Raw genomic sequence first — 14982 nt, 5'->3', positions numbered from 1 at the left:
TTCATCTTCATCTTAGTTGCTTTCTCCCCTTTTGTTTACCATGTTCAGCTAATTTGTTTTCAGAGTGTATATTAACTCCCTGGCTTTAAGAAGATTCTCTCCAGGGAACTAAATCTTAGGCCTAGAAGGGACATGAGCACATCCCTCTCCTTCAGGAAGAGCCACCCAAAGAAGATACCATACAAAAAAAAAAAAAAAAAAAAAAAAGAAGATACCATACAATAATTATTTTTTATGGCTCTAGAGAAGATTGCACAACCTCAACCTGCATTTCATTTCGACATAGAAATACTCTTATTGTGCTTAAACAAAGCCTTTATACTTCGACCCCAGCCTGTTTTCTTTTGTTTTATACATAATGCAGATAGCCCACCACCTCCTTATAAAATGCTCTTCATACACTCAAAGAATGTATTCAATTGCCATCTGGACTTCTCTTCAAGAAAATGAATAACTGTCCTGTTTACTCTTCTTCCTGGTCTTATTTTCCAACACTTGAATCATTTTGCCATTTTCCTGGTTATTTTTTAAACAATTTCCAAATTCTCCAATCAAGTCTCCAAACATGGACTCCAGGAATTCACCTTTCAGAGCAATAATAAGTTGAGATCATCTAACACCTCCTTCACGTCATACTCTCATTCTACATTTATTCATTTCTATATTGGTCTTTTTAAATATTTTATTATAAAAAACAATTTTTTGAATCTAGATTTAGATTTTTTTTAATGCAACTGATTGGTTTAAATAAGTGTGTCTATACAGAGTAGGTGTTTTAATGCAACACTGATAACATACATAAAGTTTCTCCAAGAAACATCCATAGAAATTATAACTACAGTTAAAATAGCTTTACAGTTTCTCTATTTAATTTTTATTTCTAATATTTTTCCTCTATTTAACCTTGGATGAATTTTCCAGTTCTATGTTTTTCCAGCAAGTTTCTGCCCCCCCCAAAAATAAAATTCAGAAACTAGTTGCATAATACTAGTACTAGGCCAATTTAGTTTGGCGTCAGTGTGATTATGAACAAATTTAGAGCCTTTAAGAATGTTTTGAGCTATTTCTGCATGAATTATATTTAAATATCAGGTTTATTGTTTTCCTTTTTTGGAAATCAGGCTGGAAATGATTACAGTAGATGCAAGTATGCAGATCGTAGTTCATTGATTTCATTAATCCCTCTGAAGTTTCAGACCTTCAGAAATGGTAACCTTGACTGGCGCTGGCATATTCAGTAGGGGTCTTTGGGAATTTCAATAAAGTGCTGACCTGGCATGTGGATTTTCATTCACTTTGGGTGAGAACCAGGTCCATGGGGAAAGTAGGCAATGGAAATAATGATTGAGGCCCTAGAACTTAAAGGAAAATCTTCACAGGGGAACTTTGATACTCCCTGTCTCCCTTTTCCCAATGACACAAAATGAACCTGTCATGGATTGGTGCTAGAGGGCCTTATCTTTGCACAAGTCCAGAGAAACTTGAGAACACCAAACTATAAGAGAAGACTGGTGGTAGGGTACACATGCATTCACGTTCATCAGTAATTCTGTGCTGAAGGAAGCATGAGATTATAGCTCAAAATGAATATAATTTCGTTTGTTGTTTTTATAGTAACGCTTTATATCAGGGCTTTTTCCAATCATTAGGACATTCATTCCTATACTCCATTTCCTAGATATGGACAAAGCAGCTCTGTTTGCATTAAGATAGGTAGACAGACAGATAGAATTATAGACATAGATGTTACATAATTTTTAAATTATGAAGATAATATAAAATATTACTAAAAAGCAAAGAAATAAGAAACAAAAGAAAAGCATCCATAATCCCACTACAGTAAAACAACAAACATTGCTTCATGCATTGACTTGTTTGTCCTTCTATACACAATTGAAATACAATTTTATGTTGTGATTTCTTTTATTTAACATAATATGGGTAGCATTTCTCTATGCCAACAAAAACATTTCAGAGGCACCATGTGAATAGTGGCTATCTTTCTTTACTCAATCATTTCCCCATTAAATGTTAGGTTGTTTCCAGTGTTTCGTAATTATGAACAATGTTAATTCAGCTTTGTGCATATAGATTTATGAATTATTTATTTAGGATAAATTACCTAAAATAAAATAAATAAAAGTATTGAGAATCTTCTCTTTTTTTTTTAACTTTTATTTATTTATTTTTGGCTGTGTTGGGTCTCCGTTGCTGTGCGCGGGCTTTCTCTAGTTGCAGCGAGCGGAGGCTACTCTTCGTTGCAGTGCGCGGGCTTCTCACTGCAGTGGCCTCTCTTGCTGCGGAGCGCGGGCTCTAGGCGCGAGGGCTTCAGTAGTTGTGGTGCATGGGCTTAGTTGTTCTGCAGCCTGTGGGATCTTCCCGGACTAGGGCTGGAACCCGTGTCCCCCACACTGGCAGGCGGATTCTTAACCACTGCACCACCAGGCAAGCCCCTAAAAGTATTGAGAATCTTAAAGGTCTTAAAATACATTACAGTAGCTTTCAGAAAATGTTTTGAAAATTAAAATACAATGAACAACCTATGAGAATACCAGGTTTCCTAAACCCTTGCCATCTTTGAATATTGCCAAATAAAAGAGTAGTTCTGTATATTATTATGAATATAATTTTATTTTCAAACATGAATATTCTAACCAAATACCATTATTGCTAACCTTGTCTTTTTATATGAGGAAGAGTCAAATACATTTTTTTTTTTTTTTTTTTCGGTACGCGGGCCTCTCACTGTTGTGGCCTCGCCCGTTGCGGAGCACAGGCTCCGGACGCGCAGGCTCACTGGCCATGGCTCACGGGCCCAGCCGCTCCGCGGCATGTGGGATCTTCCCGGACCGGGGCACGAACCCGTGTCCGCTGCATCGGCAGGCGGACTCTCAACCGCTGCGCCACCAGGGAAGCCTCAAATACATATTATTGAAAATATATGAGCAGGCATTTTCCACTAAGGTTTCCAATGAGTAGCTTGAATTATTTGAGGAGTGTAAACCAGTGCATGGTCTTCAGTTATAACCTACCTAAGTAAAATCCTTGAGGCAGATTTTCCATAACTTCGAAGGCTAAAGTATAACCCATCTCGAGGAGCGTTACATAAACTGTTGTGTTCTGAACTGCTTTCCTCCAGCCTTATTCAACAGCTCAGATCCTGTTAATTATCACATCAAACTCTTATGCCCTGAACTAAATACCTTTTTGCATACAGACGTTTTAGTGGCTTAAATTGAGGAACAAGGTATTGGTAAAAGAAGTGTTGAGTTCAGGAAAGAAATTACAGAGGCTCTAAGCAAGACTTTTCCTTTTCTTTTTACCTGATTTACCCATTTCTGACCCCGAGACCCCATTCCTGCTCTTCTCTACAGAGAGCAAAGTTCAAGATGTAAGTGTAAGCATGCACATACACACACACACACACACACACACACACACACACACAGAGGAAATCACTGCATATATATATATATATGTGTCTATGTGCATGGGCCTTTTCTGGAAGACCCATGAGGAACTATTAGTGGTGATTACTGGGGTGTGGTATTGGGGACAGATAATCAGGAATAACCTTTCCACTTAATAATCAATTTAGTGAAGAAATGGATTACTTCCATGAATGCTCAGAAAAGGTATTCTTCTATCTCCTTTAAAAAACTAAGCATAGGGCTTCCCTGGTGGCGCAGTGGTTGAGAGTCCGCCTGCCGATGCAGGGGACACGGGTTCGTGCCCCAGTCCGGGAGGATCCCACATGCCGCAGAGCAGCTGGGCCCCTGAGCCGTGGCCGCTGAGCCTGTGCGTCCGGAGCCTGTGCTCCGCAACGGGAGAGGCCACAACAGTGAGAGGCCCGCGTACCGAAAAAAAAAAAAACAACCCTAAGCATATTTGACCAATATAAATGGAATCGGTACTTTTGTGGTTATAGAGCAAATGTAACAGGATGGAGTGATGTTAGCAGATGTTGATGTAATAGACTGTTCAGATTCATTTTCCTTTATGCGCTTGAATGCTACAGGTTTACTCTTGTTGGGTTAAAATACTCAATGGGAAGAGTAAGGGAGGTTTGGGGACCAAGTTGAAGTAACTAACAAGCACAGTGTACGTGAGACAAAGCCTTGCCATAAATCTACACCCCAGTATCTCTCTTGTGTGACCTCGGTGATTTGTAGCAACCAACCACAGCAAGTACAAGACCTGAATTTTCCTTCTCTTTGTAAAGAGTATTTGGAACTCCCCATGGGAGACCTTGGGATGCATAGAAAACAAATTAACAAAAGCAATCATCTATAGCTGTTTGCCTAGGACACACTTCTGTTTTGAGCAGAATTGAGTAGTAAGATATGTATAAAAGTAAAACTATGGTTTACCATTCATTTATATACCAAGTATCTATTGATTGACTACTGAGGTTGATGCTAGCTAGTATGCTACTACGCTAAGGCACTGGAAATTGACTCATGAACAATTCAGAACAGAGTCCTTTTTCTACAGAGTTTATAGTCTAGGAAGATCTAAATTATAAGTTGTAAGCAATAGAAAAACTTTGTTTTATTCAGGAAGTATACTTTTTTTTTTTTTTTGCGGTACGCGGGCCTCTCACTGTTGTGGCCTCTCCCGTTGCGGGGCACAGGCTCCGGACGCGCAGGCTCACTGGCCATGGCTCACGGGCCCAGCCTCTCCGCGGCATGTGGGATCTTCCCGGACCGGGGCATGACGCCGTGTCCCCTGCATCGGCAGGCGGACTCTCAACCACTGCGCCACCAGGGAAGCCCCAGGAAGTATACTTTTTGTGCCTTTTTTTTTTGCTTCCTCTCTTTTCCTTTTTTAAACTTCTATTTCCTGGAAATGGAGAATTGTCCGTAATTAATTTTTTAGCATTACTTTGTGAAAAGGTATTCTATTTAATCATCTTTATTTCCCCACAACAAGCTAATAATTTAAATAGTAACATATTTTACACCATCTCTGAAGAAAGTGTACACTGATGTTATTGAGAATGAATACCATTTATTCTTCTCTTTCAAACAGGTCTAAAAGGCAGATATATGCCCTAACATTCAAAAGAATAAATTTCAAATAAAATTTTCAAATAAGATTTTATTAATATATTCATGTACAATAGTTATAATCTAAGTCATTTGATTTCAAGTATGTATGTATTTGGAGGCAGTGTGGTATAGAGATTAAAAGCCTGGGCTTGCTAGCTGCATTTACTTTTTCCAAGGTACCTCAGTTTCCTCGTCTGTACAATGGGGATAATGATCATAGTACCTTTCTCATAGGGATGCTATGAGCATAAAGTGAGTTAGTTAATGTGAAGCACATAGAACATAATGTGTTTCCTCTTTGGGTTTAATTGTAGTCTTTTGCCCTAGAAGGCTGCAGCTTATTTATCTCCTTACAAGGTTTTCCAGCAGTGTCCGCTCCTTTTCTGGCCTGGGTGAGAGATGATCTTACTGCAGTCCTTAGGTAGCTCACAGATAGATTCAAAGGGACATACACTCAGGGACATACCCTCTGGGACCAGGAACTAAGAATGCAGGTTGGGGGGATGGGCAGAGGGCTGGCTCTTCAAGATTGTCACTAAGCTGGGGAGGGGGGAGGGTACAGACAACTAAGAACTTTGCAAAGCTTTCCTACAATTTTTAGATTTCCCCTTCCCATCTTTTATTCTGCCTTCACTTGGTTACTGTAAACCTTTGACTGTTTTCCAGAGTTTTAACAAATTTAGTTGACAATTTTTGCTTGCTTTTTGATGTTTCTGTCAGGGTACAGGAGCTTGGAGGGGCGTACTCTGTCATTTGGCTGATGTCACCTCCCTGGATAAGATTTTAAAGGTTAACTTGTCCATACTTTCTTTATCCCCCAAAAGGAGACAACCCAGAGGTTGTTCTGAGGATAAACTGAGTAATGAGATAATTAATGTGCCTGGCCCATTGTAACATCCATTAAAAATTTTTAGTAATTATTATGCTAAAATATAGTTTGACTTGAAATGCATGATATTCTAAGTCTAGGAAAACTTCAATACCAGATTGCAGTGACCTTTGCTTCCTTTTTAAGACAGCTAAGGGTAGCACCATTTCTTCCTCAATAGTAGTCTCTTGCCTTTAACTATCTGGGATGTCTATTTGATCCTTGGCCAAACTCTGGATCCACAATTGTGTCTCATATATATTACAGGATCTCTATAAGGAATGATAAAATACAAAATTCATGTAAGGATTTCCTAGAACACACTGAAAAATAAATAGGAAAGAAAATATATACAGAAAGAAAAGACAAGGGGCTTCCCTGGTGGTCCAATGGTTAAGGCTCCATGCTTCCAATGCGGGGGGTGAGGGTTTGATCCCTGGTCAGGGAATTAAGATCCCACGTGCCATACAGCACGGCCAAAAAATAAAATGAAAAGAAAGAAAAGGCAAAAGTAAAGCTGCATATGGAAAATACCTGCAAAGGGAAACAACTCATGCAGGATCTTCTTGGAACACGCACAGACTCACGTTGTTATTTTGCTTACTTCCCAGAAGTTAAGAGCTCAAGTGATCTGGCTGGAGTCAGAACCTGCACCCCTTAAAGTTGAAATTTAGTACTTAGTAAAACTATCCACTTTTCCACAAGTTATATAGATGTTTTTCATTCCCTGGACAGTCTCCCACTTATTTCTCCATGGGCCTAATGACCTACCCACTGAATACCAAAAAGATATTGGATAAAGAATTACTGTCAAGATGTATGATTAACTTGGCTAAATGCTGACACAGTTTCGCAATGAAAACCTTAATCTCTGCCATTCAAAACTTTGCAAAAGATGTATGCACGGTGGTTTTGCTTATGCAAAAAATGCATTTCATAATTGTCATGTATTGTTGTTAACATATGTTTCATATCAGATACAAGAAAGGTCAAATGAGAGCTAAAAAACTGTTGGCCGGATTTGATATGAGTGAGTCTTCCAGCACATCTGGGAACCTCTGTAAAAAAATTAACTCAACATTCTGGACTCTTGGGATGGGCAGATTATTAACTGTTTTTGCAGAAGCACTCTGTGCAAGCCAAGGCATATAAGAAATATTTTTAGACCTGTAGACCATTATATACTGTACAGTTAGCTTACTGCATGAGAAAAACAGCAGGTACTTAAATGGAGATGTCTAGTTCCATTCACAAAGGGAAAAATAAACCATGCATTTGTTGGCAATGGCATTGGACAATTTAGACTCTATGGTTAAAGTGTTACTGGAAAATTGAATATCAGCCTTTTGTATTAAAATAAAATTAAACATTAAGAATTATAGCACAGAGCAAATTATAATCGTATTGGCCTTGAATCTGACATAGCTTCTGTATAGGTAAGCAGTGGAAATATTTCTCCTAGAACCTCACACAAAATCTAGATCCAGATTTCTACTTTTTTTTCTCCTCCTGTCAAATACCTTTTTGGAGGTAAGCTCAAGGAGAAAAATACTAAGAAATATACTGTCATTTGCAACGAGAGATTCAAAACATTTCTCTTTTGCCCAGAAAGCCTAGGAGTGAATGTTTGTTCATCATTTAACTCAGGCCTGGGAATCATTCTTTATATTACCTTTAGATGGTACAGTGACCCTGAAATAGCCATATTTAGTCTCTTCCCTGTATGCAGTAGATAAATACCACTCAATCCCTGTTACTTCTGTGTGGCAGAAGTTGGTTTAAGCATGTTAGAGATTCCTGGGGAGCTTAAAAATATACTGACTCCCCAGTCTCTTCTCTTCTTGTCTTGGGCCCTGACTCTGGTATGTATTTTCTAAGTTCCTCACTGTAGTGTGTAGTCATGATTGAAAACCACTGGAAAGCAATGTGTCTTAGATGGAGAAAAGAAAAATCTAATCATGGACTAGACATGGATCAGTCATGGACAAATCCAAATGATTCATTGAATGAAGTCTGAATCTATGCAAAGAGTTTTGAAGATTATCTTTTCCCAGCTACATGGTGTGTTAGTCAGACAATAACCTGAAAAATGAAAAGCCAATCATTAATAATTTTTCCAATAAATATACTTAGTAGCAGAGTATAGCCAAAACAATTTTCTACATCTTTATGCAAAGAAAAAAAGTGGTTTGAATGGTAATGTCAGGAGCTAAATATCAGATCAGGTCCCAGCCTTACTGCTGGGCTGGGGAGAAGTTTCTTTCACTCCAAATTATTTACAGGAGCATCAGCTACTCTGAGCTGACCCCACTCTAAATCACTTCAGGCCCCCAACACCAGGAATTTAGAAGGGTTAAAACACTAGAGGAAATAAAGACACGTTTTAAACCACTGCATTTTGCCATAACGACTATCCTTTTCACTCAAATAGCTTAAGTTGAGTGGGATTTATAGTCTTCATTTTTAATTGTTTAGAGATTAATAATTCAATCATTCAGCAAGTGTTTGTTGAATGCCTACTATGTGCCAAGCACCCCTTTAGGACTCATGAAATTTACAAGAGACCATTCAAAAAAATGAAGAACACAATTATATATGAGATGGTGTTAAGTGCCATAGAGAAATATAAAGCAGGAAGGGGAAAGAAGTTTCCATTTTAAACAGGGTGTTGGGATAAGGCTTCCCTGAGGAGCTGACGTGTGAGCAGATAGATATCTGAAGGAGATGAAAGTGATGCAGTTGTCCAAGCAAAGAAAGTTCCAGCCTGAGTGCTCAGCAAGCACAGTGCCTAGAGAGAAGTCTTTTTACTTTTGCCGATATTGTTTGCACATAGATAATTCAGTTAACACAGTAAACTTTTTCTACCAAAAGATTCTCCCTTCCAGCCTCCATTCTAAGTCATGATACTCCTGTTAACATGTTTGAGTATATAATCATGGATAATAATAACTCCTACCAATGACTGAACCCTAGAAGAAGCTAAATCTAACCTTAAATCTAACTGTAACTTTGCCAATTTTTCCAGGAAGGAGACTGAGCCTAAGAGAGATTATGTAACTTGCCCAGGGTCACATGCATAGTCAAGGGTGGGGCTGCCATATTTTATTCCAGGTCTGTCTGACTCCAAAGCCCATGCTCTAAACAGCTATATCTTATTATTTCTATCAACTTTGATCTAAAATAAACAATAAATGCAAGGAAGTTTCTCTTAACCATGGTGGATGTATTATAAACAATATAAATAACTTCTGTATCTCCTTCTGTAGGTCACTTTACCTCCTCCTTCAGAATCCGTTTTCCCATCCATTAAATAAGGAGCTGAACTAAGTCATTTGTTAAATCTGTTCTAGCCTCAAAATACTATGATTCTATGATATATTCACTTTGGCCATTTTAACATCTTTTGAGTCCTACCAAATCAATGACATAGTCAGTAAACATGCATTGATCGCCAAACTCCATGACCCTAAATAATTTTTACTTAAGAATTTAATTATATGCTTTGGTATAGAATTTATAAAGGTTTGACCTGGATTCCAGTCAAACCAACTCCATGTGCCTGCTTTGCTTTGTGTTTTAACTTACAAATGCAGATGTGTATTGTTGATTCTGGCAATATTATTAAAATATGTAAGAAGGTGGACTACTTTAAAGCATCTAAAATGACCATATATTGCCCCACTCCCTACTCATGTCACCCTATTTGTTGCCTCCATCATGGTCATCTCAATCACCAGCGTTAGAAAATAAGTTCCATGAGGTCAGGGACACATCCATCTGCTTCCCATCTAAGCATGTGGCTCCTAGTACTGTACCTACTATACCATAGGTTATCCACTAATATTTACTAAATGAAATGTATAATTAAATTACTTTCAAAATTGAGGATAAACCCAAGTTTTAAGAAACCAATATCAGCTCTCAACTGACATCCTGAAATGTAACAGTGGAGACTTGGACTCTATAATCACTAACTTAAGCTACATTACTCTTTAGTCCTCAGTTTCCTCGTCCATAAAGTAAGCAGCAAGGAGAGAAACAGTGTCTTCCAGCCCCCCAAGTCGCTGATCCTCTGAACTCTACCACTGGTGTAGAATATAGAAAACATCTAATTTAATAGAGGTTTAACCTGGATATCTTGACTTTATGAAACTGAAACACTTGCTGGGCCAGGCAGGAGACATAAATAAGCAAAATGGGTGGGGTGGCAAATTGCCTTTAGCAATTCACAGTCACAAGGGCTAAACTGAAAAATATAAAATCCCAGTAAGGACACAAGTGAATTAAAGCCACAAAAGGAAGAAGAGTTATCTAGTTGCTTAGCCTCACAGTATCTTCAGGGACCAAGAATAGTCCCTATTCTCCATGTTATATGGATGTAATTGTCCTTAAGCAACTGAATGAGGATGAGTCACTAGCTTGTGGAGACCTGCATGATAAGACTTGTGATCTCTGATGGGATTCCTCCACTAAGCTCTTGATCAGACTTCTGCTGTCCTTGTCCAAACTGTCATCTTCATGAGGGTGGAGGTTAGTGATACTAGATCTGCAGACTGTGGGATGTTTGCTCTAGTGAAATAGTGGGGGTGGATTCTCATCCTGCCCTGTGTGCGGTGGAAGACTGTAGCCCAAAGGTTGGGGCCAGAGAAACCTACCTGCACATGACTATGTAAGTGAAACCTCACCACTAGGCACCCAAAGGGGATCTGGTCTGAGGAGGTTAGAGATGAGCAAGTGCTCCTAGGAGGACTGAAGACCTAGCACATGAACAGGGGACCACATGGGCTTGGAGAGCCCGCCATGCTAGCTTAAACACAGTACAGGATCGTCCCTTGAGCTGCCAGCGACTGTGGACTGCTGGGACCACACACCAAGTTCCAAAGTTCTGAAATATTTTGGACTCCTCTGTCTTCCCTCATGTTCAGCCATTTATCAAGTCTTCCCAGATCATTCCAGCTGCCCTTCACGTCCATCCCTTCCTGCCCATATTCCCAGTCCCCATGTTCCCCCTGCTCTCATCCAGTACCTTCTGATGGTATAGCTGCCTCCTAATCTCCTCACTTTGGGTCTTTTCTGACTCTGGCATCTCACACAAACTGCCAGGGCTCTTGAATTTCCTCAGAGTGAAGCACTCATTGACTTTCAAAGCTATCCACTATCTGGCTTCCACCTAGTTTCCAGTCATTTCTCCCAGGAGCCTTCTACTCCCATGAAATTGTTCAACCAACAGTTGCTTAAATACACCTTGTTAGGTTTTGCTCCCACACCTTTATTTGTATTGTTCCGCCCACTTTGGATACTTTTCTACTGGCTGCTCACCAATCCAAGTGTTGCCAGTATTTTTTTTTCTTTGGCTGCGCGCCACGCAGCATAAGGGATCTTAGTTCCCCGACCAGGGATGGAAACCCTGCCCCCTGCAGTGGAAGCGCAGAGTCTTAACCACTGGACCACCAGGGAAGTCCCGCCAGTATTTTGAAAACCTGTCAAATCCTCCCTCTTCCGTGAAGCCTTGCTTAACAGCTTTGCCTACACTATTGCTTCTTCCTTTAAACCCTGATCATTAATAACCATACCACTTTCTTCATGGAGGTACTTCCTCTTGGAGGTACTTTTTAAAATTTATTTATTTTAATTAATTTATTTATTTATTCTTTGGGTCTTTGTTGCTGTGCGCGGGCTTTCTCTAGTTGTGGCGAGCAGGGGCTACTCTTTTTTGCGGTGCACTTCTCATTGCAGTGGCTTCTCTTGTTGTGGAGCACGGGCTCTAGGCGTGCAGGCTTCAGTAGTTGTGGCACACAGGCTCAGTAGTTGTGGCACACGGGCTTAGTTGCTCCGCAGCACGTGGGATCTTCCCAGACCAGGGCTTGAACCCGTGTCCCCTGCATTGGCAGGTGGATTCTTAACCACTGCGCCACCAGGGAAGTCCCTGGAGGTATTTAGTATCAGGCTGCATTATGGCTTTGTGGATGTCTATGTGCTGTTCCCAAATCAGAATATAAAGTCCAAATGATCAAGTTTCCTTTGTGTCCTTATAAAAACCAGGGTAGCATCTTAAACAAATGCTTAATAAATACATTTTGGATGTAATAAACACATCCAAGAGAAAAAATCAAGAAAGGCTTTTCTTCCTCCCAGATACACAGAACTGAATTCAAAATTAATGTTTGCAGGACGGTTTTACATCCTGTGATAATGTCCAAGGGACATTTCTAAAGTCTTATTAGAGCAATTTGAGAAGCAAAATTTCATTTCTCTAAAGTGTTCTTGCTTACTTCTGAACATCATGGAACCAGATATGGGAAAGAAGGAAAAAACCAAAGAGCCCACTGTGGATTTCATGAAGGGTCTCGTGAAGGGTCTTGTGAAGCCACTTGTGAAGGGTCTTGTGACGACCCAGCAGGACTGACATCTGATATAGACTTTTCTTACTTCTGTGAAGTACCTAAAACTATGGGAGTGAGTTTTAGGGCATTGCTTACAAACAGTTGCAGTATATATAATTATGAATGAATTTGCATAAACTTGTGCTAAAAATATGCTCCATGAGCTCTATGGATAACTTGCCGTGGGTACTTTGGTGCTTGGGAATCATGAAAAAAACAGCATGATAATAATACTTCCATGATAATAACACAATGAGCAGGAAGTCATTCTTGATGACTCTGAATTTAACAGGAACAACTTCAACTATGTAGAAGATTTTTCCAACAAATAGTGATAAAGAATTATTCATAAGTAAATGAGATTTGGAGGAATGATGTTTATTTGACACAAATGCCACAGAAACACAAGATAATTAGAGCTGAATGCAGGAAGAATGCTCATACATGGCAAATTTCCCAAATGGGTCCATAGTTATAAAATCAACTAGGACTTTCCAAATAAAAAAGTGTGGATAAATAGCAATGAATTTTTTACTTTCACTCTGTTAGATTTATAGGTTCTTAGAAACATTTCAATTACTCACATCTGGAAATAATGTTTGTAATCCTTCCGGAGTTTCTCCTCAAAACCGATTCCTTATTTCAGGGACTATTATCTGTCCCTGACCTGGAAGCTCCTAGGTGATTAGCTCACAGGCCAGAGAGGATGTCTTCTGGGGTACAGTGATCTCAATGAAGAGACTTAAAACCATTTCATGAGGAACAGTGGAAGGAAAGAGGGCCAGCTAACCTGGGAATGGAAGACTGAGGTGAGACATAACAGCTACTTTCTAATATTCTAGGTATTATTTTATCAAAGAGAAAGTAGATCTCTTCTATGTAACTCAGGAGTGAGCTAGAACCAGTGAGGAAAGTTTCAAGGATCCAAACTTCTGTTCAACTTGCAAAGAATTTTCTAACAAAGGGAGTAATACTTAGTGGAAGAGGTAATTCCTTTGAAGGAATTTAGACTGGGGCTGCTTAGTGAAATTTGAGGGATGTTTTTGCTTTGCCACTCAAACTGGTATCCACGGAATGGGGCTGGTCTATACTTTCTTTTTTTTCTCCTGGAGATTTATATTTTAATGATATTTTTTTTTCACAGTTTGACTCCTAAAATGACGGTTCCTATCAATTAAAACAAACGACATTACCAGGAAATCCATTAATAAAATGTAGACCGCTTACATATTTATGTATGAAATATTTTATGTGTGTATCTGATATACTAACAGACATAGGATGTTGATCTATTCCTAGATGTTCTTGTTGGGGGAGGGGAGGTAAGAACACAATATGAAATCTACCCTCTTAACAAATGTTTGTGTGCAATACAGTAATGTTAACTATAGGCACATGTTGCTAGGCAGATCTCTAGAACTTAATCTTCTTACATAACTGCAACTTTATACTCAATGTATGGCAACTCCCCATTTCCCCTTCTCCCAGCTCCTGCCAACTACCACTTTACTTTCTGCTTTTACATGTTTCACTAATTTAGATGCCTCTTGTAAGTAGTATCAGGCAGTATTTGTGCTTCTGTGTCTGGCTTATTTCACTTAGCATAATGTCTTCAAGCTTCATTCGTGTGGTTGCATATGACAGGATTTCCTTCTAAGTCAGAATAATATTTCACTGTATGTGTATATACTACATTTTCTTCATCCATTCATCTGTCCATAAGCATTTAGGTTGCTTCTACCTCTTGGCTATTGTGAATCATGCTGCAATGAACATAGGGGTGCAAAGAGCCCTTTGAGATCTTGATTTCTACATGTTCCTTGGTATTAGTTCAGGACAAGAGAAAGGGCTTGTGCCAGATTGTAAATGGACACACTGATTCCTTCATCAGTAGAGATTTGCTATGGAAACAAAATGTCAACAGAACTAAACAATGTACTTAGTGACATTCTTGCTGCAATGGAAGGAATACTTTGAGCATTTTGAGTACTTTGACTATTGCTGCAATGGAAGGAATTTACCCATTGAATAGTAAAATACTAGAGAATTTTCACAGTAATCAAATTATCACACTACAAAATATATATAATTGGAACATCCATTTGAACACTAAGATTTATATTTCCCCAATTGAATATATGTTTGAAAGTCACACATCACAATTATAAAAAATTGCAAAAAAAAAAAAAAATGATCATTACTGTTCCCTGGTATTTATTGAAAGATTCTATTAGTTGGATATGATGTGCACCAGGCAGAGTCTTTAGGTTGAATAAGTAATACATATTGCATATATGCATGTGCTACTATTTAAAAAGAAAGATTCTGCTATAATTATAAAAGAAGAATTCATATTAAAGTGCAACTGAATTAAAAGTAGCTCTTTCTTATTATGTGTTTTCCCAAGCATATATACTAAAAGTACCATCTCGGCTACGTAGAAGTCCAAAATGCTTTTTATTTTATTATTTTTATTTTTTGCCCACGCCACACAGCACGCGGGATCTTAGTTTCCTGACCAGGGATGGAACCCGTGCCCTCTGCAGTGGAAATGCGGATTCCTAACCACTGGACCACCAGGGAATTCCCCAAAATGCTTTTTATGTGATGGATATTCTTACATGAAAATGCTTGCTAATCATGCAGGGCCTCTGCGCCCAGCTGTGCAGTTTGTGTTATG

The 14982-nt window shown here is 39.0% G+C and overlaps 1 protein-coding gene across 1 annotated transcript in view; it reads left to right on the top strand.

Annotated features, from left to right (window-relative positions):
• SGK1 (serum/glucocorticoid regulated kinase 1) overlaps positions 1-14982 on the top strand; it is a 111830-nt gene that overhangs the window by 66136 nt on the left and 30712 nt on the right. The gene's annotated exons all lie outside the window — the stretch shown is intronic.

The sequence above is a fragment of the Delphinapterus leucas genome, chromosome 12 (assembly GCF_059928025.1).
Source record: "Delphinapterus leucas isolate spDelLeu-1000000601 "Yukka" chromosome 12, BTC_Dleu_Yukka2, whole genome shotgun sequence".
Taxonomy (NCBI): Eukaryota; Metazoa; Chordata; class Mammalia; order Artiodactyla; family Monodontidae; genus Delphinapterus; species Delphinapterus leucas.
This window is presented reverse-complemented; position numbering and strand designations above follow the sequence as displayed.